This window comes from Salmo salar, unplaced genomic scaffold, assembly GCF_965601325.2.
Source record: "Salmo salar unplaced genomic scaffold, fSalSal1 ptg000117l, whole genome shotgun sequence".
In the NCBI taxonomy this organism is placed as follows: Eukaryota; Metazoa; Chordata; class Actinopteri; order Salmoniformes; family Salmonidae; genus Salmo; species Salmo salar.
The window spans coordinates 1,053,035-1,077,500 of NW_027675317.1; the positions used below are offsets into that span (position 1 = coordinate 1,053,035).

A 24,466-nucleotide genomic window follows, 5' to 3' on the forward strand; every position below is an offset into this window, starting at 1 on the left:
CCCTCACCTGGTTGTCTAGGTCTTTATTGAAAGGAAAAACCAAAAACCCGCAGACACTTGTGAATCGAATTTGACACCCCTAGGCTAGACGTTGTTGACTGTGGAGTTGTTGACTGTGGAGTTACTGGAAAAAGACTGACTGAGGGAGAAAAAAAGAGCTAGACAGTGCCTAATTTGTAAATCAGGAGTTGCCGGAACAAGTGAGCACGAGAGGGGGGTGACCTGCATTGCATGCATATCATCACATTTGCGTAGTGGCATAGAGCAGTAAGTAGAGGCATTTACAGAAGTTGCCCACATGGGGAAAAAAGGTTTGTGGCCTAGTGTCCAGAAAATGTTTGGCCTTTTTATAAACGCATTTAATGCAATTCTACGTCATTTTACGATTGGAGATTTTGGCACGATCTTTTTTAATGCTGCGTTCAAAACAACTGGGAACTCGGAGCTGGGCAATCTACGACTTCAGACTTCAGTGCGTTCAAGACAACTGCGAAATTGGGGAAATAACGAGCTCAGACTGGAAAAATTTGTTTTGGATGGTCATCCAATTTGAAATTCCACATGGGGAACTCTGGCCTCTTCTAGATCTCCGACTTTCCGACCTGACGATCACTGACATCATGATTCGGCTTATTTGTTTTCGAGTTCCAAGTTGTCTTGAAAGCACAAAATGATCGAAATGACAGGCAATTTAGACACGGACAAACTGAGAATCTGAGATCAATGAAAACGACATTGAATCCATCAATAGCCTAGGCCTATTTAATTTATTTCTCAACAGACAGCAGTAACCATAACTTTGTCAAATGTATTTCAACCCTTTGCGCGGCTCTATAAGGACATTATGAATTGCAATGCTGGAGAGATGAGAGTTGCAGGCTCATGTCTATCGGAGTAGATAGCGGGAGAGAGAGATAATAGAAAGTGAATCTCATTGTAGTGAGAGATGGGGGGGGGATTAAAGAAGAGGCAACTCCAAAGAACTTTGATCACGTTTATTAGAATCTTTACATTGCAAAAAGTGACAATTATTTTTCATGCCAGAAGAGGTACCGGATCCGGACAAAACGAAACTGTTCCAAGACGGAGAGGTGCCAGATCCTGTTCCAGTAGGATCCGGCTAAAATTAAGCACTGGAGAGAGGGCAAGTGCTGAGCGATTAACCGAAATTTCGTATTTTTTTCTCCGGTTATTCAACAACTAATTGACCGATGTGGGTTCAATGACTTGAATTCCATTTAGTTCGTTATTTCTGTGATCCCAACGCGCCGTTTCTCCAGAGAGAAATCAAATCATTCACGAGAGAAATCAAGTCAAGAACTATGTGGGACACTGGGCTGAAGGGAGTTGTAGTTTTCATTAACCAAATATTCAACCTAGTTCAGCGCAGAAATGTCGTAATTAACTACATTAACCACGTTTTTATCAACAGTTTTTAATTTGTTCGTTCGACATGGTGGGATATTTTTGTCTGTAAAATTAATTATGCGAGAAATGGCGGTGGAAACGCCTTTATGCTCAAATCTTTATGTCATTTCCATCATATCGAAGTAAACTTGTCACGCGATGATATTGAGTGTGGCCCTCCCACTACTACTCAGGAAACCATGCAGTTTCTTAGGCAACAGATTAAGTATATTATGATGAATTTCACAGTGTTGAAAGTGCACGGTGATGAGCTTGGTGCTCCTTTCCAATAAATATCGAGGGTCTTATTCTGGTGACACGATGCTCAACTGCCCTTTTGACAAATACAAATATCTTATCCAAAATAATTGAATCATGTGTACTAGCCAGTGGCAACCCGTCATTCAGGGCAGGTGAGGCAGATGTCTTTCTTGCTATCCACAAAAACATTGTGCCATCTGGTTTGCTTAATATAAGTATTTTGAAATTATTTTTACTTTAGCAATTCCATTTTTTTTAAGTATATTTAAATCCAAATACTTTTAGACTTTTATTCCTGAGTGGCGCAGCGGTCTAAGGCACTGCATCTCAGTGCAAGAGGTGTCACTTCAGTCCCTGGTTTGAATCCAGGCTGTATCACATCCGGCCGTGATTGAGAGTCCCATAGGGTGGCGCACAATTGGCCCAGCGTCGTCCGGTTTTGACCAGGGTAGGCCGTCATTGTAAATAATAAATATTTGTTCTTAACTGACTTTCCTAGTTAAATTAAAATAAAAATCTAATTACTGAAGTCGTATTTTACTGGGTGACTTCCACTACTACTTGAGTCATTTTCTATTAAGGTATCTTTACTTTTACTCAACTATGACTATTGAGTACATTTTGCACCTCTGCAAGCTGGCTGTTCTTTCCAGCTCGGACAGAGAGAAACTTTTACGCCTGCTACTTTAGGTTAGATACACACAGACCGCATAAACCACATAGGAGATGTACACAACACAACAATGAGAGAGGGATAGAGACAGTTTGTGAAAGTATGCCTTATCTCAGCCTGGTCTCATAGACTAGATGTAACATAGTAAATGTAAATCCGGGACCTCCAAATTAGTATGATGTGTTATGTTTGGTATGGTTACATAAGACAGAAGGTTAATTATGGCAAAAACAAAAGTTGGGTGGTTGGTCGGGGTGGTTGGGTCTAGCAACCCAAAGGTTGTGTATTTGAATGTCATCATGTACAACTTTAACATTTTTGCTAATTAGCAACTACTTTTTAGCTACTTTGCAACTACTTGGCATGTTAGCTAAAAAATCCCCTAACCTTATCCCTTTAACCAAACTCCTAACCTCAACCCTAACCTTAACCCTAACAATAACCCCTAACCCTATCCTCTAGCTTAGCTAACGTTAGCCACCTAGTTAAGGTTAGTGTTAGCCACCTAGCTAACGTTAGCCACAACAAATTTGAAGTTTTGCAAATTCATAACATATTGCATTATTTGCAATTCATAACAAATTGCAATTAGCAACATATCATACGAATTGTAATTCGTAACATCATACTACATTGAACAAAAATATAAACTCAACATGTAAAGTGTTGGTCCCATGTTTCATGAGCTGAAATAAAATATCCCAGAAATGTTCCATACGCACAAAAAGCTTATTTCTCTCACATTTTGTTTACATCCTTGTTAGTGAGCATTTCTCTTTTGCTAAGATAATCCATCCACCTGACAGGTGTGGCATATCAAGAAGCTGAATAAACAGCATGATCATTACACAGGTGCACCTTGTGCTGGGGGACAATAAAGGGCCACTCTAAAATGTGCAGTTTTGTCACACAACACAATGCCACAGATGTCTCAAGTTTTGAGGGACCGTGCAATTGGCATGCTGACTGCAAGAATGTCCACCAAAGCTGTTGCCAGATAATTTAATGTTAATTTCTCTACCAGAAGCCACCTCCAACGTTGCTTTAAAGAATTTGGCAGTACGACCAACCGGCCTCTCAACCGCAGACCACGTGTATGGCGTTGTGTGGGCGAGAGGTTTGCTGATGTCAACGTGTGAACATAGTGCCCCATGGTGGCGGTGGGGTTATGGTATGGGTAGGCATAAAATACAGACAACAAAAAAATGGCAATTTGAATGCACATAAATACCGTGACGAGATTCTGAGGCCCATAATGAGGCCAATATTGTTTTATCAATATTGATAAAATATTGAATATTTTATTCAATATTGTCATGTGAAATCCATAGATTAGGGTCTAATGAATTTATTTAAATTGACTGATTTCCTTATATGAACTGTAACTCAGTAAAATCTTTGAAATTGTTGCACATTGCATTTATATTTTTGTTCAGTATAATTGAAGTGTCCCAGATTTCGTTTACTAAGTTACATCTACCCCCCAGTCCAGGTTGGTTATCTACTTTGAAGAGCTAGTCAAATAATTTTGTCAGACAGCTCTGCAACATACTTAGGCAGGCTTGCCTAGCTGAATAGGATGACTAAAGACAGTACAGTACAGGGTGCGCAGAGATAACTTTGTCTGGCTAGCTGCTACTGCCTGAGCAGAGATGAGATGATGACTTTAAGGAATTAAAAATAATAAAGCCATCAAATAAAACTAAGTAATATACACAACTGAAATATTGTATTATTTCATAGCAATTTCCTATTTTTCTATTGATGTCAACCCAATGTGGACCTGACAGAAATAATTGAATGTGAATGTTCACTGTTGTTGGCTTTAGAATTTCAATTAAAAAGCTCTAAAATCCTTTGAATGTCATTATTTCATAATGCATTTAATTTTGAAAAAAATTATCGTAAACAAAATAAAAAAACATAATTATTTTTTTATAATCGAACCCAAAACCGAATCGAGCTCAAAAAACACTTATCGCTCAGCACTAGTTCCATGTAGAACCCTCTGTGGAAATGGTTCTACATGGAACCTCAAAGTTTCTATCAGGAACCAAAAGTGTTCTACTTGGAACCAAAAAAGGTTAGTCAAATGGTTCTCTTATGGGGACAGATAGCACCTTTTTTATGAGTGTAGAGAGCGCACAAGACATAGGGCATATAAGTCGCTTGGAGTGGTGAGAGACAGAAGGGGGAGGGAAAGTGTGGGGGAAAGAGACTGGGAGAGAGAAGCTGCTCTGTGTGGACTGTAGCTTGCAGCTGTAATTGTGGAAGAGCGAGAAAGCGTGCTCATGTGAGAGAGACTCAGAGACTACTAGAGAGAGAGAGAGAGAAAGCAAAAGAGGTTGAGAGAGAGTGAGAGAGAGACAGACAGATAGCGAAGGCTGAAACACAGAGAGTGAAGTAAATAAAGAATGCAAGAAAGACAGTACAGTGACGCAGTGCTTCTCTGTCTACTGTAGGTGTACGAATTCTGTGGAGGCAGCGTGATACAAGGACTATACATTTCCTGTCTCCTATCAGCCGGATTTACTCCGAAAAGGGCATCAATGACCATTGGACCATATACTTCTCCACAATATTGCAGGCACTAAAGGTGGACTTTTAACAAGTGCAGTGACAATGCAGGTGAGATTCTCTTGATAGTTTATATACTGTACATGTGTTCAACTGCATGTTGTACTGAAATTATAGTGTTTGGTTTGCTAGACTTGAAGTAAGCCTTTTTATTGAAATGAATCACTTGTGGTGCATGGCATTTCTATCTGTTTATAATCGGGAAAACTGAATATCTACTAGATGCCGAGTTATGTATATTTCATACGCTTGCAGACTGTATGTTATGTTTGCGGTAAAAAAAATATTCAACAGCTTCTGTCTGAAGCCAGATGATGTGTCGACAGAGGCTGTGTTGTTTAGTTTAATTGTGGTAATGAGCTGTTACTATGCATTTACTTATAATCTGAGATATATTTGATATGGCTTCCAGGTAAAAAACAAAAAACAAAGATGTGCTTTGGAAAGTGAACTTTTATGATTGAGTGTAGAGAACAATGACGTTCTGTGTCTCTGTATCGCTCTTCTCATACCGTACACACAGATACAGTCACACTCACAATATGTGTTGCTTTGTTCACTAAGTCCTGTGCTGCTGGCTCTCCCTAGCTGCAGACAGCAGGACAGTTGATGGAGTGACGTGCTCTGGGTGGGGTGCCTGTTCATTAGATGAGTGTGATTGAGACCACAGTATATTGACAGGGAGTAGAACGATGAGACTACTGTACATGGTTAACAAACACAACAAAGATCAACAGAGCAAGCGAGGAGTCACCTATAGATCTACGGATAGCTGGATTCAGGAATAAAGCGCCATGTAATTGTTAAAATATACTTAAGTATTAAAAGTACAAGTATAAATCATTTCACATTCCTTATAGAGTGGAGTTGGTATCGCAGTTGAGAAAATACTTTCAGACAAAAAGCTAAAAAGCGACTGCCCCTAAAAACCAACGACTCCCTTTGAAAACGGGCGATGTGGCATCAGAAACATTAATTATAGTGTAAAAATGTACTACAAAGTGTAGCTAAACAGAATAACTTTGGTCATACCCAGTCAGCACATGACGTCCAAGGACGTCGAATTATGGTCGATTTCAGGTCTGTCTGTTGTGGCCACTATTTCACCCTAAAATAATCATCCCAAATTGGGCTGTGTATAACTATGTAAATGTCTCTCGGACCAGGTGACTTTTATCAATATACACTCTAAAAAGTAAAGGTTCCTGGAGTATCCTTTAGGGGTTCTTCAAATTGGAACTGTGGGGGAACCCCTAAAAGTTATTTGAAGAACATTTTGTGGGAACTCCTATAAGTTCTTCGAAGAACCCCTTATCATGGTTCCTCAAAGAACCTTTTGGGGTTCATTTTTTTAACTCCCAGCAAACCAGACAGCACCATTTTTTTATTGCCTTTTTTTTTTTTACAGATAGCCAGGGGCACACTCCAACACTCGAACATCATTTAAAAACAACGCATTTGTGATTAGTGAGTCTGCCAGAGTTAGAAGGGATGACCAGGGATGTTCTCTTGATAAGTGTGTGAATTTGACCTTTTTCCTGTCTTGCTAAGCATTCGAAACATAACAAGTACTTCTGGGTGTCAGGGAAAATGTATGGAGTAAAAAGTACATTATTTTCTTTAGGAAGGTAGCAAAGTAAAAGTAAAAGTTGTCAAATATAAATAGTAAAGTACAGATACCCCCAGAAAATGACTTAAGTAGTACTTTAAAGTATTTTTACTTGAGTACTTTACACCACTGGTTATGTGTCATTATATAAGAGCATTAAATATTGCAAGTTGAGCTTCCACCTCCCATTATGGCCTGTAGAGTAAATTGCTGCTCTTAGTTGAGCTAATTAGTCATGGTGATTGGTCTATAGGCATGGTTCATGATGAACAAAACAATGCAGCCTCTCTGTCCATGTTGGATTCATTAGCTTCATTCAGCCTGTTGCACACACGCATACGTCTGCGTGCGAGGATTGCATGGAGAGAAAAAAAAAACGTTGAATGTGCCGTGAAGGTTAAGGGCTCCATTATTTTGTGTGCATTATATTAAACATGTGAGGCCTGTCACTTAGGCTGGTCCTGCTGGGCCATACCGATAGTTCCCATGGCACTCATCCTCGATGTTAATCAACAACAACAAAAAATGGACTCTGGTTTGTGAGGTGAACTAACCTTCCTACTTGGCTTGCAGAGACAAGGTGCTGTCAATTTAACCTTTTATTTTGACTAGGCAAGTCAGTTAAGAACAAATTCTTATTTACAATGACAGCCTACCAGGGAACAGTGGGTTAACTGCCTTATTTAGGGCAGAATGACAGATTTTTTACGTTGTCAGCTCAGGGATTCGATCCAACAACCTTTCGGTTACTGGCCCAATGCGCTAACCACTAGGCACTAGGCTACCTGACACCCCAAATAAACTGGATGTAATTAGCTTGAAGAATACTGTCAGTCCCTGGAGAACCCTTGATCTGTGTCCCTAACGTAAGATGAAGTGGGAGTGCTGCTGCCTGAGGAGCTGCAGCTGCAGTCAATATTAACTGGGCTGGGCTATTTTTACCCCATTTTGTTTTTCCACTGAATTGGTCTTTTAACCCAAATATATATGAATTCTAGTCAATGGACACAATAAGCAAAAATGTGTGAGATGTTTGAAATGATTCCCTTTGTTTTGGGCAATGATAACTAGGACTGTAAATGTAGGAGAATTGTGAATTGTTTTCACTCAGTCGGATTCACAATGTTATTTTAGGCATTTCCACATTCACATTTTTTTATTGAGTTTTCTTGCTTTCTGCTCACTGCAGCCAGTGTAAAAATCCATGGTCTTGTTGCGCTGATCTGTCAGTGTTCCCTCCAATTGACTTTTTCTTGCTAGATGTCTGTCTCTCTTGATATCTTCATGCACACCAGTCAAGGGGATATTGTGTAGGAGATTGAAAGGCAAAGGTATGTAGTTGTCAGCTGAAACCAAAATCTGGTTCTGAAACATTGGGTACTCTTGGACTATTCGTTTCAAAGACAAGCATAAAAATGTTACGCAATAACAAGATTTAGAAGGAACATCTTACCTCATACAAAAGGTACCTCTGAAATATGGACTATTTGATTACATACAGTCAAGTCCCAAATTATTGGCACCCTTGAGAAAGATGAGCAAAAAATACTATATAAAATATATAATACAAATACTACTAATTCTACAGTATTTGATTGCAAAAAAAGGGAAAATTATATTATTTTATACTAATGCAAGTGCTCAGAGCAAGAGATTTTGTTAAACAAGTAATACAAAATTATCAAAATGATTGGCACCCCTGTTTTTAATACTCTAGCATCCTCCCCTTGCGAGGATAACAACACAGCCTTAAACACTTTTTTAATGATGATTGGAGAACACATTGGGATGGATCTTAGACCACTCCTCCATACAGAATATTTCCAGATCCTTGATATCCTTCGTCTGCGTTTATGGACTGCCCTCTTCAATTCAAACCACAGGTTTTCAATGGGGATCAAATCCTGAGACGGCCATTCAAAATGTTTATTTTGTGGTCAATTAACCATTTCTTTGTGGATTTTGATGTGTGCTTGGGGTTATTGTCTTGCTAAAAGATCCACTTGCGGCAAAGTTTCAAGATCCCTCCCAAATGTGTTCTCCAACCTCATAAAACATTTTCGAAAAAAAGCTCAGTGTCGTTATACCTGTATTGAAAACAGGGGATTCAGGAAAAAGATATGATCCCTTATTGATGTCACCTGTTAAATCCACTTCCATCCGTGTAGATGAAAGAGAGGAGACAGGTTAAAGAAGGCTTTTTAAGCCTTGAGACAATTGAGACATGTACTGTGTATGTGTGCCATTCAGAAGGTAAATGGGCAAGACAAAAGGACATCCAGCCAACTTGACACAACTGTGGGAAGCATTTGAGTCAACATGGGCCAGCATCCCTGTGGAATGCTTTCGACACCTTGTAGAGTCCATGCTCCAACGCATTGAGGTTGTTCTGAGGGCAAAAGGGAGCGGGGGGATCCAACAACTGAAAAAACACATTTTGCCCCAGGGATCCGTGGAAGTTTAGAGGGTGTAATACAATACAATGTAATATTATTAATCTACAATGTTTGTTATTAAACCTTGGGCAACATGAGCCTATTGGTATCCACAGTACTCCACCTATTATACATTTTCCATCTCAAATCTTCAATACTATATTTTTTTTACATAAATGCACTGTAATTTAAAGTAATTGTCCAGTGAAAATCAAACTTTTAAAAGTTAATGTTCTGTTAACTCATACCCAAATAATTTTGACTATACTCGTATTTGTGGCCGAAGCATTAATTGGAGAAAAAATACTTTAAAAAAGCCACCTCAAACTTGTATCTCAAACAGACCGTTTCAAAAATGCTTTTTAAATGAGATTTAAACATAATCGGTTCAAGGACATACATCTGGTGTATTAGAAGCATTTATTGGTACCATGATTGACTTTCTATTTATTTATTTCACTATTATGGGGGATCCTGTTTTCTGCTAACAATGCCTGCAGTGGTGCGGTCGGCCGTGAACTTCCATGGCTTCAATGAGAGGTGGCAGTCTGTCACGTCTGCTCTCGCTCCTCCCCTCCGGTGTTTGACGTCGCCGGTATACTAACCGCCGGTCCTGGGATCCATCATTACGAGCACCTGCACGTTGTCATGAGGCAAACCTGGACTCCATTACCTTACTTATTACCACCCCTATATCTGGCCCTCCCTTAGGTTCCTTCCCCAGTCAGTATTGATCCTGTGTACATGCAAAGACGCTACTGTTATGTTGTCTCGTTTGTTGTTTTATTAAACGTTTCACCTGCTTCTCAACTCACAGCGTCTTCGTTACACAGTCGTTTTCTCTCTGCCTCATGACAACATGTGTAGAACTGCAGGATATTAGCGTTATAGTTGCAACAAGAAACATTTCTCTGCCCCATGACAACATGTGTAGAACTGCAGGATATTAGCGTTATAGTTGCAACAAGAAACATTTCTCTGCCCCATGACAACATGTGTAGAACTGCAGGATATTAGCGTTATAGTTGCAACAAGAAACATTTCTCTGCCTCATGACAACATGTGTAGAACTGCAGGATATTAGCGTTATAGTTGCAACAAGAAACATTTCTCTGCCCCATGACAACATGTGTAGAACTGCAGGATATTAGCGTTATAGTTGCAACAAGAAACATTTCTCTGCCCCATGACAACATGTGTAGAACTGCAGGATATTAGCGTTATAGTTGCAACAAGAAACATTTCTCTGCCCCATGACAAAATGTGTAGAATGCAGGAAATTAGCAAGTTTTTTTCCCTCCAAGAGGCAGACCTTTAAAATGTTCATTCCCAGGGCCCGAGACTTGGTTTGTCCGGCCTTGCACACGAAATCATGGTAAAACTCCTTGTATGATATTTTTTAGACTTATTTATATATTTATAGTCTGAGCTATTTAAAAACACTTTTTCAACATTTCAAGATAGCAGTTAGTTCAGTTTGATCTTATTAAAGACAGCTGTATAATTTTTTTAATTCATTTTGACATATTGTTTGGGACCACTTTTTTTGCTCTGTTTGAAGGCTGTCAGCTTCTTCTCAGGAGGAGAATCACTTAGCCTTTCAACTAATTTTCAAATGATAGGATGCCTAAACTAACGGTGTACACCAGGTGTATCCAGTATAAACTAACGGTGTACACCAGGTGTATCCAGTATAAACTAACGGTGTACACCCGAAGCTTCCAGTCTGTTATTCGAACTCAATCAGCATGACAGAGTGATCTCCAGCCTTGTCCTCGTCAACACTCACACCTGTTAACGAGAGAATCACTGACATGCTGGTCCTTTTGTGGCAGGGCTGAAATGCAGTGGAAATGTTTTTTTGGGGGGGATTCAGTTAATTTGCATAACCCCCTCCTACTGCAGTACATCCAGGAGGAGGTAGGATTACACTACCCACAACCCCCTCCTACTGCAGTACAAACAGGAGGAGGTAGGACTACACTACCCACAACCCCCTCCTACTGCAGTACGTACAGGAGGAGGTAGGACTACACTACCCACAACCCCCTCCTACTGCAGTACATACAGGAGGTAGGACTACACTACCCACAACCCCCTCCTACTGCAGTATCTACAGGAGGAGGTAGGACTACACTACCCACAACCCCTCCTACTGCAGTACATACAGGAGGAGGTAGGACTACACTACCCACAACCCCCTCCTACTGCAGTACATCCAGGAGGAGGTAGGATTACACTACCCACAACCCCCTCCTACTGCAGTATGTACAGGAGGAGGTAGGACTACACTACCCACAACCCCCTCCTACTGCAGTACATACAGGAGGAGGTAGGACTACACTACCCACAACCACAGTTCCCTAAAGGCAGGGTTGGGTAGGTTAGTACCCCGTTAGAGGGTTGGGTAGGTTAGTACCCCGTTAGAGGGTTGGGTAGGTTAGTACCCCGTTAGAGGGTTGGGTAGGTTAGTACCCCGTTAGAGGGTTGGGTAGGTTAGTACCCCGTTAGAGGGTTGGGTAGGTTAGTACCCCGTTAGAGGGTTGGGTAGGTTAGTACCCCGTTAGAGGGTTGGGTAGGTTAGTACCCCGTTAGAGGGTTGGGTAGGTTAGTACCCCGTTAGAGGGTTGGGTAGGTTAGTACCCCGTTAGAGGGTTGGGTAGGTTAGTACCCCGTTAGAGGGTTGGGTAGGTTAGTACCCCGTTAGAGGGTTGGGTAGGTTAGTACCCCGTTAGAGGGTTGGGTAGGTTAGTACCCCGTTAGAGGGTTGGGTAGGTTAGTACCCCGTTAGAGGGTTGGGTAGGTTAGTACCCCGTTAGAGGGTTGGGTAGGTTAGTACCCCGTTAGAGGGTTGGGTAGGTTAGTACCCCGTTAGAGGGTTGGGTAGGTTAGTACCCCGTTAGAGGGTTGGGTAGGTTAGTACCCCGTTAGAGGGTTGGGTAGGTTAGTACCCCGTTAGAGGGTTGGGTAGGTTAGTACCCCGTTAGAGGGTTGGGTAGGTTAGTACCCCGTTAGAGGGTTGGGTAGGTTAGTACCCCGTTAGAGGGTTGGGTAGGTTAGTACCCCGTTAGAGGGTTGGGTAGGTTAGTACCCCGTTAGAGGGTTGGGTAGGTTAGTACCCCGTTAGAGGGTTGGGTAGGTTAGTACCCCGTTAGAGGGTTGGGTAGGTTAGTACCCCGTTAGAGGGTTGGGTAGGTTAGTACCCCGTTAGAGGGTTGGGTAGGTTAGTACCCCGTTAGAGGGTTGGGTAGGTTAGTACCCCGTTAGAGGGTTGGGTAGGTTAGTACCCCGTTAGAGGGTTGGGTAGGTTAGTACCCCGTTAGAGGGTTGGGTAGGTTAGTACCCCGTTAGAGGGTTGGGTAGGTTAGTACCCCGTTAGAGGGTTGGATAGGTTAGTACCCCGTTAGAGGGTTGGGTAGGTTAGTACCCCGTTAGAGGGTTGGGTAGGTTAGTACCCCGTTAGAGGGTTGGGTAGGTTAGTACCCCGTTAGAGGGTTGGGTAGGTTAGTACCCCGTTAGAGGGTTGGGTAGGTTAGTACCCCGTTAGAGGGTTGGGTAGGTTAGTACCCCGTTAGAGGGTTGGGTAGGTTAGTACCCCGTTAGAGGGTTGGGTAGGTTAGTACCCCGTTAGAGGGTTGGGTAGGTTAGTACCCCGTTAGAGGGTTGGGTAGGTTAGTACCCCGTTAGAGGGTTGGGTAGGTTAGTACCCCGTTAGAGGGTTGGGTAGGTTAGTACCCCGTTAGAGGGTTGGGTAGGTTAGTACCCTGTCCTCAGGACCTTTACCATAATCTATCAGTCTCTGTGTGTGTGTGTGTGTGTGTGTGTGTGTGTGTGTGTGTGTGTGTGTGTGTGTGTCAGGATGACATCATCGATGATGCGGTGGGTTTCGTGGCGGCAGCGGAGATGCTGAGGGAGAGGGGGGCGGGGACGATCATCGCCGTGGCAACGCACGCCATCCTGTCCGCGGACGCTCCCAGGATCCTCCAGGAGTCAGTCATTAGTCAGAGAGGAGAGGAGGTACCCCCTGTATATAACCTCATTACTACCCGGTACCCCCTGTATATAGTCTCATTACTACCTGGTACCCCCTGTATATAACCTCATTACTACCCGGTACCCCCTGTATATAGCCTCATTACTACCCGGTACCCCCTGTATATAGCCTCATTACTACCTGGTACCCCCTGTATATAGCCTCATTACTACCTGGTACCCCCTGTATATAGCCTCATTACTACCTGGTACCCCCTGTATATAACCTCATTACTAACCGGTACCCCCCGTATATAGCCTCATTACTACCCGGTACCCCCTGTATATAGCCTCATTACTACCTGGTACCCCCTGTATATAGCCTTATTACTACCTGGTACCCCCTGTATATAGCCTCATTACTACCTGGTACCCCCTGTATATAGCCTCATTACTACCTGGTACCCCCTGTATATGTGACAGGTTACAGGAAATACTCATAGCCTGTTATACATTAAAAAGTATTAGTAAGTTCATAGTATGTGAGGATCTTAAAACATCTAAGGTTAAAAATATCATGCATTCTGTATTAGTTGATAGAGATGGATAACATTCATATAATTGTGTTAAAAAGTAAAAAATCCATCAAGCGTACAAAAGGTAAGAATTGTAAAAGGAATGTGTAAACCGTTATATTGATTACTTTATTTTGTGGTGCCAAATTGAAGGGGAAAAGTGTTAATCTGTGATCTACTAAATGCTCTTTAATCTATGAGCCTGAGATCGATTGCTCTGGTCTCCAGCCAAGTTCGCGGGGAAATCGCGGTCTTTTCCTCATTACAGTAAAAGTTCTCAGTGAGGAAACAATACCGTATCACACTCGGGATTATTTCTCCCCTTTTTCAGGGGCCAAAGCCTCATTAGATATCGGTCGTCCAGAACAACTAGCCAAAGCCTCATTAGATATCGGTCGTCCAGAACAACTAGCCAAAGCCTCATTAGATATCGGTCGTCCAGAACAACTAGCCAAAGCCTCATTAGATATCGGTCGTCCAGAACAACTAGCCAAAGCCTCATTAGATATCGGTCGTCCAGAACAACTAGCCAAAGCCTCATTAGATATCGGTCGTCCAGAACAACTAGCCAAAGCCTCATTAGATATCGGTCGTCCAGAACAACTAGCCAAAGCCTCATTAGATATCGGTCGTCCAGAACAACTAGCCAAAGCCTCATTAGATATCGGTCGTCCAGAACAACTAGCCAAAGCCTCATTAGATATCGGTCGTCCAGAACAACTAGCCAAAGCCTCATTAGATATCGGTCGTCCAGGACAACTAGACAAAACCTCATTAGATATCGGTCGTCCAGAACAACTAGCCAAAGCCTCATTAGATATCGGTCGTCCAGAACAACTAGCCAAAGCCTCATTAGATATCGGTCGTCCAGAACAACTAGCCAAAGCCTCATTAGATATCGGTCGTCCAGAACAACTAGCCAAAGCCTCATTAGATATCGGTCGTCCAGAACAACTAGCCAAAGCCTCATTAGATATCGGTCGTCCAGGACAACTAGCCAAAGCCTCATTAGATATCGGTCGTCCAGAACAACTAGCCAAAGCCTCATTAGATATCGGTCGTCCAGAACAACTAGCCAAAGCCTCATTAGATATCGGTCGTCCAGGACAACTAGCCAAAGCCTCATTAGATATCGGTCGTCCAGAACAACTAGCCAAAGCCTCATTAGATATCGGTCGTCCAGGACAACTAGCCAAAGCCTCATTAGATATCGGTCGTCCAGAACAACTAGCCAAAGCCTCATTAGATATCGGTCGTCCAGAACAACTAGCCAAAGCCTCATTAGATATCGGTCGTCCAAAGGAAGTCTGTAGACGGGAGTGTTTATGCGTCTATACAGAACAACTGGCGTAATTTCCCGGACTATTAAGCGCACCTGAATATAAGCCGAACCCACTGAATTTTTAAAAAAAGTATTATTTTGAACATAAATAAGTCGCACATGTCTATAAGCCGCAGGTGCCTACCGGTACATTGAAACAAATTAACTTTACACAGGCTTTAATGAAACACGGCTTGTAACAACAATAAATAGGCTTTAACGAAACACAACTACAAAATGAGGATGTGATTTGCTCGGGTTTCCCAAAAACATGATTTGCTGGTTGGGGTAAGTTTCTCAAAAGCATGTGAAATCACAAAAAAAAAGTGTCTTGGACCCTTACTATGAAATTCAACTTACATAAATAAAATAGATTTAGTTGTTTAAAAAAAAGAACTTCTCCTGTAAGGTAGTGTTATTAAAATGGAGGTGAAATGTCTTTAAAAAGTGGGTGTTAACGAAATGTCTGTGTGGCACTCTTCCCCCTCCCACTACACTTTCTCCCTCCCCTCCCAGGATGTGAAGTTAAAGAACATGGGTTCTTGGCCCAGCGTTCTCAGTCCACCCCCGCCTCCGCTGTCCGCTCCTCTAGCGACAGCTTCGAACAGGTCCGTCGCGTCGCCCGAGAGAAGGAGAGAGAGAAACAGCTAAAAGCACAGGCCAGGAGAGAGCAGGAGAAACTACGGTAAGAGGGAAGGATGGAGGGAGGGAAAGGGAGGAGGAGGAGGAGGAGGAGAGGGAGAAGACCTCTCAGCCGAGGTAGAAACTATGGTGAGAAAAAAGGGAAGGATGGATAAAGGGAGAAGCTCATTCTAGCACCCCATCTAAGCTCATCCCCCTCTGACACTCCACTTTCTCTTCTCCAGTAGCCGTGACGACGAGGACCCTGTGGAGCAGCAGGGGAGGGGGCGTGTCCAGGAGGACACTCGCCGTCGCCAGGAGCAACTTTCGCCTCAACCCCTCCCGCCGACTCCCCACAGGCCCCTCCCACTCAACAGGCCACACCCTCGGCCGCAGCAGAACGCCATGGACCAGCAGAGGGAGCTGGCGAGACGCCGCGAGCAGGAAAGGAGGAGGAGAGAGGTGGTAATACTTTATAGCAGTAATACTACTATAATACTAACATGTTATACTAGTATAGCAGGAGAGAGGCGGTAATACTTTATAGCAGTAATACTACTATAATACTAACATGTTATACTAGTATAGTAGGAGAGAGGCGGTAATACTTTATAGCAGTGATACTACTATAATACTAACATGTTATACTAGTATAGCAGGAGAGAGGCGGTAATACTTTATAGCAGTAATACTACTATAATACTAACATGTTATACTAGTATAGCAGGAGAGAGGCGGTAATACTTTATAGCAGTAATACTACTATAATACTAACATGTTATACTAGTATAGTAGGAGAGAGGCGGTAATACTTTATAGCAGTAATACTACTATAATACTAACATAATATACTTTTCTAGCAGAAGAGAGGTGGTAATACTTTATAGCAGTTATACTACTATAATACTAACATGATATACTGGTATAGCAGGAGAGAGGTGGCAATACTTTATAGCAGTAATACTACTATAATACTAACATGATATACTGGTATAGCAGGAGAGAGGCGGTAATACTTTATAGCAGTAATACTACTATAATACTAACATGTTATACTAGTATAGCAGGAGAGAGGTGGTAATACTTTATAGCAGTAATACTACTATAATACTAACATGTTATACTAGTATAGCAGGAGAGAGGTGGTAATACTTTATAGCAGTAATACTACTATAATACTAACATGTTATACTAGTATAGTAGGAGAGAGGTGGTAATACTACTATAATACTAACATGTTATACTAGTATAGCAGGAGCGAGGCGGTAATACTTTATAGCAGTAATACTACTATAATACTAACATAAAATACTAGTTTAGCAGGAGAGAGTTGGTAATACTTTATAGCAGTAATACTACTATAATACTAACATGATATACTGGTATAGCAGGAGAGAGGTGGCAATACTTTATAGCAGTAATACTACTATAATACTAACATGTTATACTAGTATAGCAGGAGAGAGGCGGTAATACTTTATAGCAGTAATACTACTATAATACTAACATGTTATAGTAGGAGAGAGGCGGTAATACTTTATAGCAGGAGAGAGGCGGTAATACTTTATAGCAGTAATACTACTATAATACTAACATGTTATACTAGTATAGCAGGAGAGAGGCGGTAATACTTTATAGCAGTAATACTACTATAATACTAACATGATATACTGGTATAGCAGGAGAGAGGCGGTAATACTTTATAGCAGTTATACTACTATAATACTATCATAAAATACTGGTTTAGCAGAAGAGAGGTGGTAATACTTTATTGCAGTAATACTACTATAATACTAACATAAAATACTAGTTTACCAGAAGAGAGGTGGTAATACTTTATAGCAGTTATACTACTATAATACTAACATGTTATACTAGTATAGCAGGAGAGAGGTGGTAATACTTTATAGCAGTTATACTACTATAATACTAACATAATATACTTTTCTAGCAGAAGAGAGGTGGTAATACTTTATAGCAGTTATACTACTATAATACTAACATAATATACTTTTCTAGCAGGAGAGAGGCGGTAATACTTTATAGCAGTAATACTACTATAATACTAACATGTTATACTAGTATAGCAGGAGAGGTGGTAATACTTTATAGCAGTAATACTACTATAATACTAACATGTTATACTAGTATAGCAGTAATACTACTATAATACTAACATGATATACTGGTATAGCAGGAGAGATGAGGAGAGAATCATCATAAAGATACGTATTAATATATGTATATTCTTGTTATATTATGTATATTCAGTTATATTACAATAATACAGAGGACAGGTAGTTTAGCTGAGAAGAGATGGGAAAGATTAACACTGCATCTAATTCCTCTCTCTCTCTCTCGCTCTGTCTCTCATCCCCCTCTCTCTACAGATGGCGGACACCATTGACATCAACTTCCAGAGCGACTTGATGGCCATCTTTGAAGAGAACCTTTTCTGAGAGAGAGATTGAGAAAGGAGGAGAGGGAGAGAAAGAGATATGAACTCTACCTTATCCCACCATGGCTGGGATTTCACACACAACACCCTCCCTCCCTCTGATTAGAGACCCCAGACCAGGATGTGAGCTCCAGAGACTTGAAGGAGACTGAGGTGAGGTACAGTAATAAGGAGTAGCCCTCCCTCCCTCCCTCTGATTAGAGACCCCAGACCAGGATGTGAGCTCCAGAGACTTGAAGGAGACTGAGGTGAGGTACAGTAATAAGGAGTAGCCCTCCCTCCCTCCCTCTGATTAGAGACCCCAGACCAGGATGTGAGCTCCAGAGACTTGAAGGAGACTGAGGTGAGGTACAGTAATAAGGAGTAGCCCTCCCTCCCTCTGATTAGAGACCCCAGACCAGGATGTGAGCTCCAGAGACTTGAAGGAGACTGAGGTGAGGTACAGTAATAAGGAGATGCCCTCCCTCCCTCTGATTAGAGACCCCAGACCAGGATGTGAGCTCCAGAGACTTGAAGGAGACTGAGGTGAGGTACAGTAATAAGGAGATGCCCTCCCTCCCTCTGATTAGAGACCCCAGACCAGGATGTGAGCTCCAGAGACTTGAAGGAGACTGAGGTGAGGTACAGTAATAAGGAGTAGCCCTCCCTCCCTCCCTCTGATTAGAGACCCCAGACCAGGATGTGAGCTCCAGAGACTTGAAGGAGACTGAGGTGAGGTACAGTAATAAGGAGTAGCCCTCCCTCCCTCCCTCTGATTAGAGACCCCAGACCAGGATGTGAGCTCCAGAGACTTGAAGGAGACTGAGGTGAGGTACAGTAATAAGGAGATGCCCTCCCTCCCTCTGATTAGAGACCCCAGACCAGGATGTGAGCTCCAGAGACTTGAAGGAGACTGAGGTGAGGTACAGTAATAAGGAGTAGCCCTCCCTCCCTCTGATTAGAGACCCCAGACCAGGATGTGAGCTCCAGAGACTTGAAGGAGACTGAGGTGAGGTACAGTAATAAGGAGTAGCCCTCCCTCCCTCCCTCTGATTAGAGACCCCAGACCAGGATGTGAGCTCCAGAGACTTGAAGGAGACTGAGGTGAGGTACAGTAATAAGGAGTAGCCCTCCCTCCCTCCCTCTGATTAGAGACCCCAGACCAGGATGTGAGCTCCAGAGACTTGAAGGAGACTGAGGTGAGGTACAGTAATAAGGAGTAGCCCTCCCTCCCTCCCTCTGATTAGAGACCCCAGACCAGGATGTGAGCTCCAGAGACTTGAAGGAGACTGAGGTGAGGTACAGTAATAAGGAGATGCCCTCCCTCCCTCTGATTAGAGACCCCAGACCAGGATGTGAGCTCCAGAGACTTGAAGGAGACTGAGGTGAGGTACAGTAATAAGGAGTAGCCCTCCCTCCCTCCCTCTGATTAGAGACCCCAGACCAGGATGTGAGCTCCAGAGACTTGAAGGAGACTGAGGTGAGGTACAGTAATAAGGAGTAGCCCTCCCTCCCTCCCTCTGATTAGAGACCCCAGACCAGGATGTGAGCTCCAGAGACTTGAAGGAGACTGAGGTGAGGTACAGTAATAAGGAGTAGCCCTCCCTCCCTCCCTCTGATTAGAGACCCCAGACCAGGATGTGAGCTCCAGAGACTTGAAGGAGACTGAGGTGAGGTACAGTAATAAGGAGTAGCCCTCCCTCCCTCCCTCTGATTAGAGACCCCAGACCAGGATGTGAGCTCCAGAGACTTGAAGGAGACTGAGGTGAGGTACAGTAATAAGGAGTAGCCCTCCCTCCCTCTGATTAGAGACCCCAGACCAGGATGTGAGCTCCAGAGACTTGAAGGAGACTGAGGTGAGGTACAGTAATAAGGAGTAGCCCTCCCTCCCTCCCTCTGATTAGAGACCCCAGACCAGGATGTGAGCTCCAGAGACTTGAAGGAGACTGAGGTGAGGTACAGTAATAAGGAGTAGCCCTCCCTCCCTCTGATTAGAGACCCCAGACCAGGATGTGAGCTCCAGAGACTTGAAGGAGACTGAGGTGAGGTACAGTAATAAGGAGATGCCCTCCCTCCCTCTGATTAGAGACCCCAGACCAGGATGTGAGCTCCAGAGACTTGAAGGAGACTGAGGTGAGGTACAGTAATAAGGACATGCCCTCCCTCCCTCCCTCTGATTAGAGACCCCAGACCAGGATGTGAGCTCCAGAGACTTGAAGGAGACTGAGGTGAGGTACAGTAATAAGGACATGCCCTCCCTCCCTCCCTCTGATTAGAGACCCCAGACCAGGATGTGAGCTCCAGAGACTTGAAGGAGACTGAGGTGAGGTACAGTAATAAGGACATGCCCTCCCTCCCTCCCTCTGATTAGAGACCCCAGACCAGGATGTGAGCTCCAGAGACTTGAAGGAGACTGAGGTGAGGTACAGTAATAAGGAGTAGCCCTCCCTCCCTCTGATTAGAGACCCCAGACCAGGATGTGAGCTCCAGAGACTTGAAGGAGACTGAGGTGAGGTACAGTAATAAGGAGTAGCCCTCCCTCCCTCCCTCTGATTAGAGACCCCAGACCAGGATGTGAGCTCCAGAGACTTGAAGGAGACTGAGGTGAGGTACAGTAATAAGGAGATGCCCTCCCTCCCTCTGATTAGAGACCCCAGACCAGGATGTGAGCTCCAGAGACTTGAAGGAGACTGAGGTGAGGTACAGTAATAAGGAGATGCCCTCCCTCCCTCTGATTAGAGACCCCAGACCAGGATGTGAGCTCCAGAGACTTGAAGGAGACTGAGGTGAGGTACAGTAATAAGGAGATGCCCTCCCTCCCTCTGATTAGAGACCCCAGACCAGGATGTGAGCTCCAGAGACTTGAAGGAGACTGAGGTGAGGTACAGTAATAAGGAGTAGCCCTCCCTCCCTCTGATTAGAGACCCCAGACCAGGATGTGAGCTCCAGAGACTTGAAGGAGACTGAGGTGAGGTACAGTAATAAGGAGATGCCCTCCCTCCCTCCCTCTGATTAGAGACCCCAGACCAGGATGTGAGCTCCAGAGACTTGAAGGAGACTGAGGTGAGGTACAGTAATAAGGAGTAGCCCTCCCTCCCTCTGATTAGAGACCCCAGACCAGGATGTGAGCTCCAGAGACTTGAAGGAGACTGAGGTGAGGTACAGTAATAAGGAGTAGCCCTCCCTCCCTCTGATTAGAGACCCCAGACCAGGATGTGAGCTCCAGAGACTTGAAGGAGACTGAGGTGAGGTACAGTAATAAGGAGTAGCCCTCCCTCCCTCCCTCTGATTAGAGACCCCAGACCAGGATGTGAGCTCCAGAGACTTGAAGGAGACTGAGGTGAGGTACAGTAATAAGGAGATGCCCTCCCTCCCTCCCTCTGATTAGAGACCCCAGACCAGGATGTGAGCTCCAGAGACTTGAAGGAGACTGAGGTGAGGTACAGTAATAAGGAGATGCCCTCCCTCCCTCCCTCTGATTAGAGACCCCAGACCAGGATGTGAGCTCCAGAGACTTGAAGGAGACTGAGGTGAGGTACAGTAATAAGGAGTAGCCCTCCCTCCCTCTGATTAGAGACCCCAGACCAGGATGTGAGCTCCAGAGACTTGAAGGAGACTGAGGTGAGGTACAGTAATAAGGAGATGCCCTCCCTCCCTCCCTCTGATTAGAGACCCCAGACCAGGATGTGAGCTCCAGAGACTTGAAGGAGACTGAGGTGAGGTACAGTAATAAGGAGTAGCCCTCCCTCCCTCCCTCTGATTAGAGACCCCAGACCAGGATGTGAGCTCCAGAGACTTGAAGGAGACTGAGGTGAGGTACAGTAATAAGGAGTAGCCCTCCCTCCCTCCCTCTGATTAGAGACCCCAGACCAGGATGTGAGCTCCAGAGACTTGAAGGAGACTGAGGTGAGGTACAGTAATAAGGAGTAGCCCTCCCTCCCTCCCTCTGATTAGAGACCCCAGACCAGGATGTGAGCTCCAGAGACTTGAAGGAGACTGAGGTGAGGTACAGTAATAAGGAGTAGCCCTCCCTCCCTCCCTCTGATTAGAGACCCCAGACCAGGATGTGAGCTCCAGAGACTTGAAGGAGACTGAGGTGAGGTACAGTAATAAGGAGTAGCCCTCCCTCCCTCCCTCTGATTAGAGACCCCAGACCAGGATGTGAGCTCCAGAGACTTGAAGGAGACTGAGGTGAGGTACAGTAATAAGGAGTAGCCCTCCCTCCCTCCCTCTGATTAGAGACCCCAGACCAGGATGTGAGCTCCAGAGACTTGAAGGAGACTGAGGTGAGGTACAGTAATAAGGAGTAGCCCTCCCTCCCTCTGATTAGAGACCCCAGACCAGGATGTGAGCTCCAGAGACTTGAAGGAGACTGAGGTGAGGTACAGTAATAAGGAGTAGCCCTCCCTCCCTCCCTCTGATTAGAGACCCCAGACCAGGATGTGAGCTCCAGAGACTTGAAGGAGACTGAGGTGAGGTACAGTAATAAGGAGATGCCCTCCCTCCCTCTGATTAGAGACCCCAGACCAGGATGTGAGCTCCAGAGACTTGAAGGAGACTGAGGTGAGGTACAGTAATAAGGAGTAGCCCTCCCTCCCTCTGATTAGAGACCCCAGACCAGGATGTGAGCTCCAGAGACTTGAAGGAGACTGAGGTGAGGTACAGTAATAAGGAGAAGCCCCCCCCCCCCCTTAGCGGTGGGGACCGGGAGTACAACTTCCACTTTTTGCAATTTCAGATGCGTTTTTTTGTGTCTAACTGCCCGTTTATCGTTGATGATTGGTTGTTGCCGTGGGCAATGGTGAAACCGGATACCTATGGATAAACAGATATTTGAACTCCTCTTGTATTCTGAAATGAAACCGGAGGGAGGAGGGGAGGACTGAGAACTATTACCTGAACATAAAGAATAAAAAGAGGGTTTAATGGAGAAAGAAGATGTGAACACCTTCTAACGTGCGAGAGGGAGGGCCGGGCGAACGAGAGGATGGACAGACTTCTTTCTCTTTGATTCATTTCTCTCTTAATCTAGAATTTTTCTCTCCCTGTTTTTTGATGTTGGGTTTTATTAAGCGGGGTGGGTGAGGAGATGGGGGAGGGAGAAGTGGGCCGGCTGTGTGTGTTACCATGTTTGCGTCCCAAAAGGGCACCCTATTCCCTTCATATAGTGCACTACTTGTGTCCAGGGCCCATGGGGATCTGATCAAAAGTGGTGCGCTATATAGGGAGTAGGGTGCCATTTGGGACTTATCCTCTGAGATGGGTTCAGTTTCTCTCCGGACAGCAAGATGAACACCGGGGTCACACCCCAGCACTATAAAGAAGCACCCTTCCTTCCTTCCTTCCTTCCTTCCTTCCTTCCTTCCTTCTTACTCTCCTTGTCCTTTGTGACATCACTGACTTGACACAACTTGAAAGTGTAAAAGCTTGAACTCCATTTTTTCAGTCATGTCTGATTCATTGATTATTTCAAGAAAGGAGGCAGAGAGGGAAGAAAGGAGGCAGAGAGGGAAGAAAGGAGGCAGAGAGGGAAGAAAGGAGGCAGAGAGGGAAGAAAGGAGGCAGAGAGGGAAGGAAGGAGGGAACGAGGGGAAAAAGAGGCAGGATGAGTGAAGAGAGGAGGGAGAGAGGGAAGGAAGGAGGGAACGAGGGGAAAAAGAGGCAGGATGAGTGAAGAGAGGAGGGAAGGAAGGAAGAGAGGGAGGGCGGGGTACATTTTAAAGGTGTTGGAATGTGGCTTTTAGAGAATTGACTGTAAATAAAATGAAAAAAATGTATGATGCTATAAAAAATAGTTTTGTCTTGTTCATAACCTCCTTTCTCTCATCCTGTTTTTCTCTGTATCAAGTTCAGATATTCAAGAGTTTAAAGACCTCTGTTTTTATTTAAACAGTATGAATAATAACAATGTCTGGGCTGATGGGCACTTCAGTGAGTTGGAGCCTTTGATTGCCCTGCCTCTGGGAGCCTGTCGACTTGTTACATGATTACTGAGTGAAAGAGAGCCTATGAAAGTTTTCATGGAGGGTGGGTGCCCCCTGGTGGCTGAACCTGAGATCAATGAGAGAACTTGTCAGAAAAACGACAGTCCCACTTTCTCTGTCAATGTACAAAGTAGAGAGTGGGGGAAAAATGTGTAAAAATGTATACAGAGGCTCTGGAATTTGTCATAAAAAAATAAAAATAGTGAAAAAGGATTAAAATAAAGTTCCAACAGTACATGAGATGATCAGACTGAACCAACTGCTATCTTAAAATGTTTATTCAGTTAGGAAACAGGATGTATTACATAAAGTTATCACACAATTAAAGTTATCACACAATTAAATAATACATCCTCACTCACACAGAAAACATGGCTTCATTATTGTTCACAGTTTATTATCATAGTTTCTCACAGATCCTGGCTTCCACTGTTAGAATGGCTGAGCGAGAGGAGGTGGGGCTTTTATTGAAGTATCTATGTGGACCCTACTACAGTTTAACCAGCTCAGCTATAGACTACACCAGCATGACTAGTATCTATGTGGACCCTACTACAGTTTAACCAGCTCAGCTATAGACTACACCAGCATGAC

General features: G+C 43.8%; 1 protein-coding gene and 1 long non-coding RNA gene across 2 annotated transcripts in view; one reads left to right on the forward strand and one right to left on the reverse strand.

Moving 5' to 3' along the window:
- Positions 1-4,507: 4,507 nt before the first annotated feature.
- LOC145866035 (uncharacterized) lies at positions 4,508-15,953 on the forward strand. The gene is made up of 4 exons (XR_014383125.1): positions 4,508-4,969; positions 12,821-12,979; positions 15,347-15,515; positions 15,697-15,953. It is a non-coding gene; the product is annotated as an uncharacterized LOC145866035 (long non-coding RNA).
- An 8,295-nt stretch (positions 15,954-24,248) lies between these two features.
- The window catches only part of LOC145866033 (tripartite motif-containing protein 16-like), an 11,311-nt gene continuing 11,093 nt past the window's right edge, over positions 24,249-24,466 (reverse strand). Inside the window, exon 6 of the mRNA XM_082970916.1 lies at positions 24,249-24,466. This exon is cut by the window's right edge and continues 966 nt beyond it. The gene's annotated coding sequence lies outside the window, so the exon portion shown is untranslated.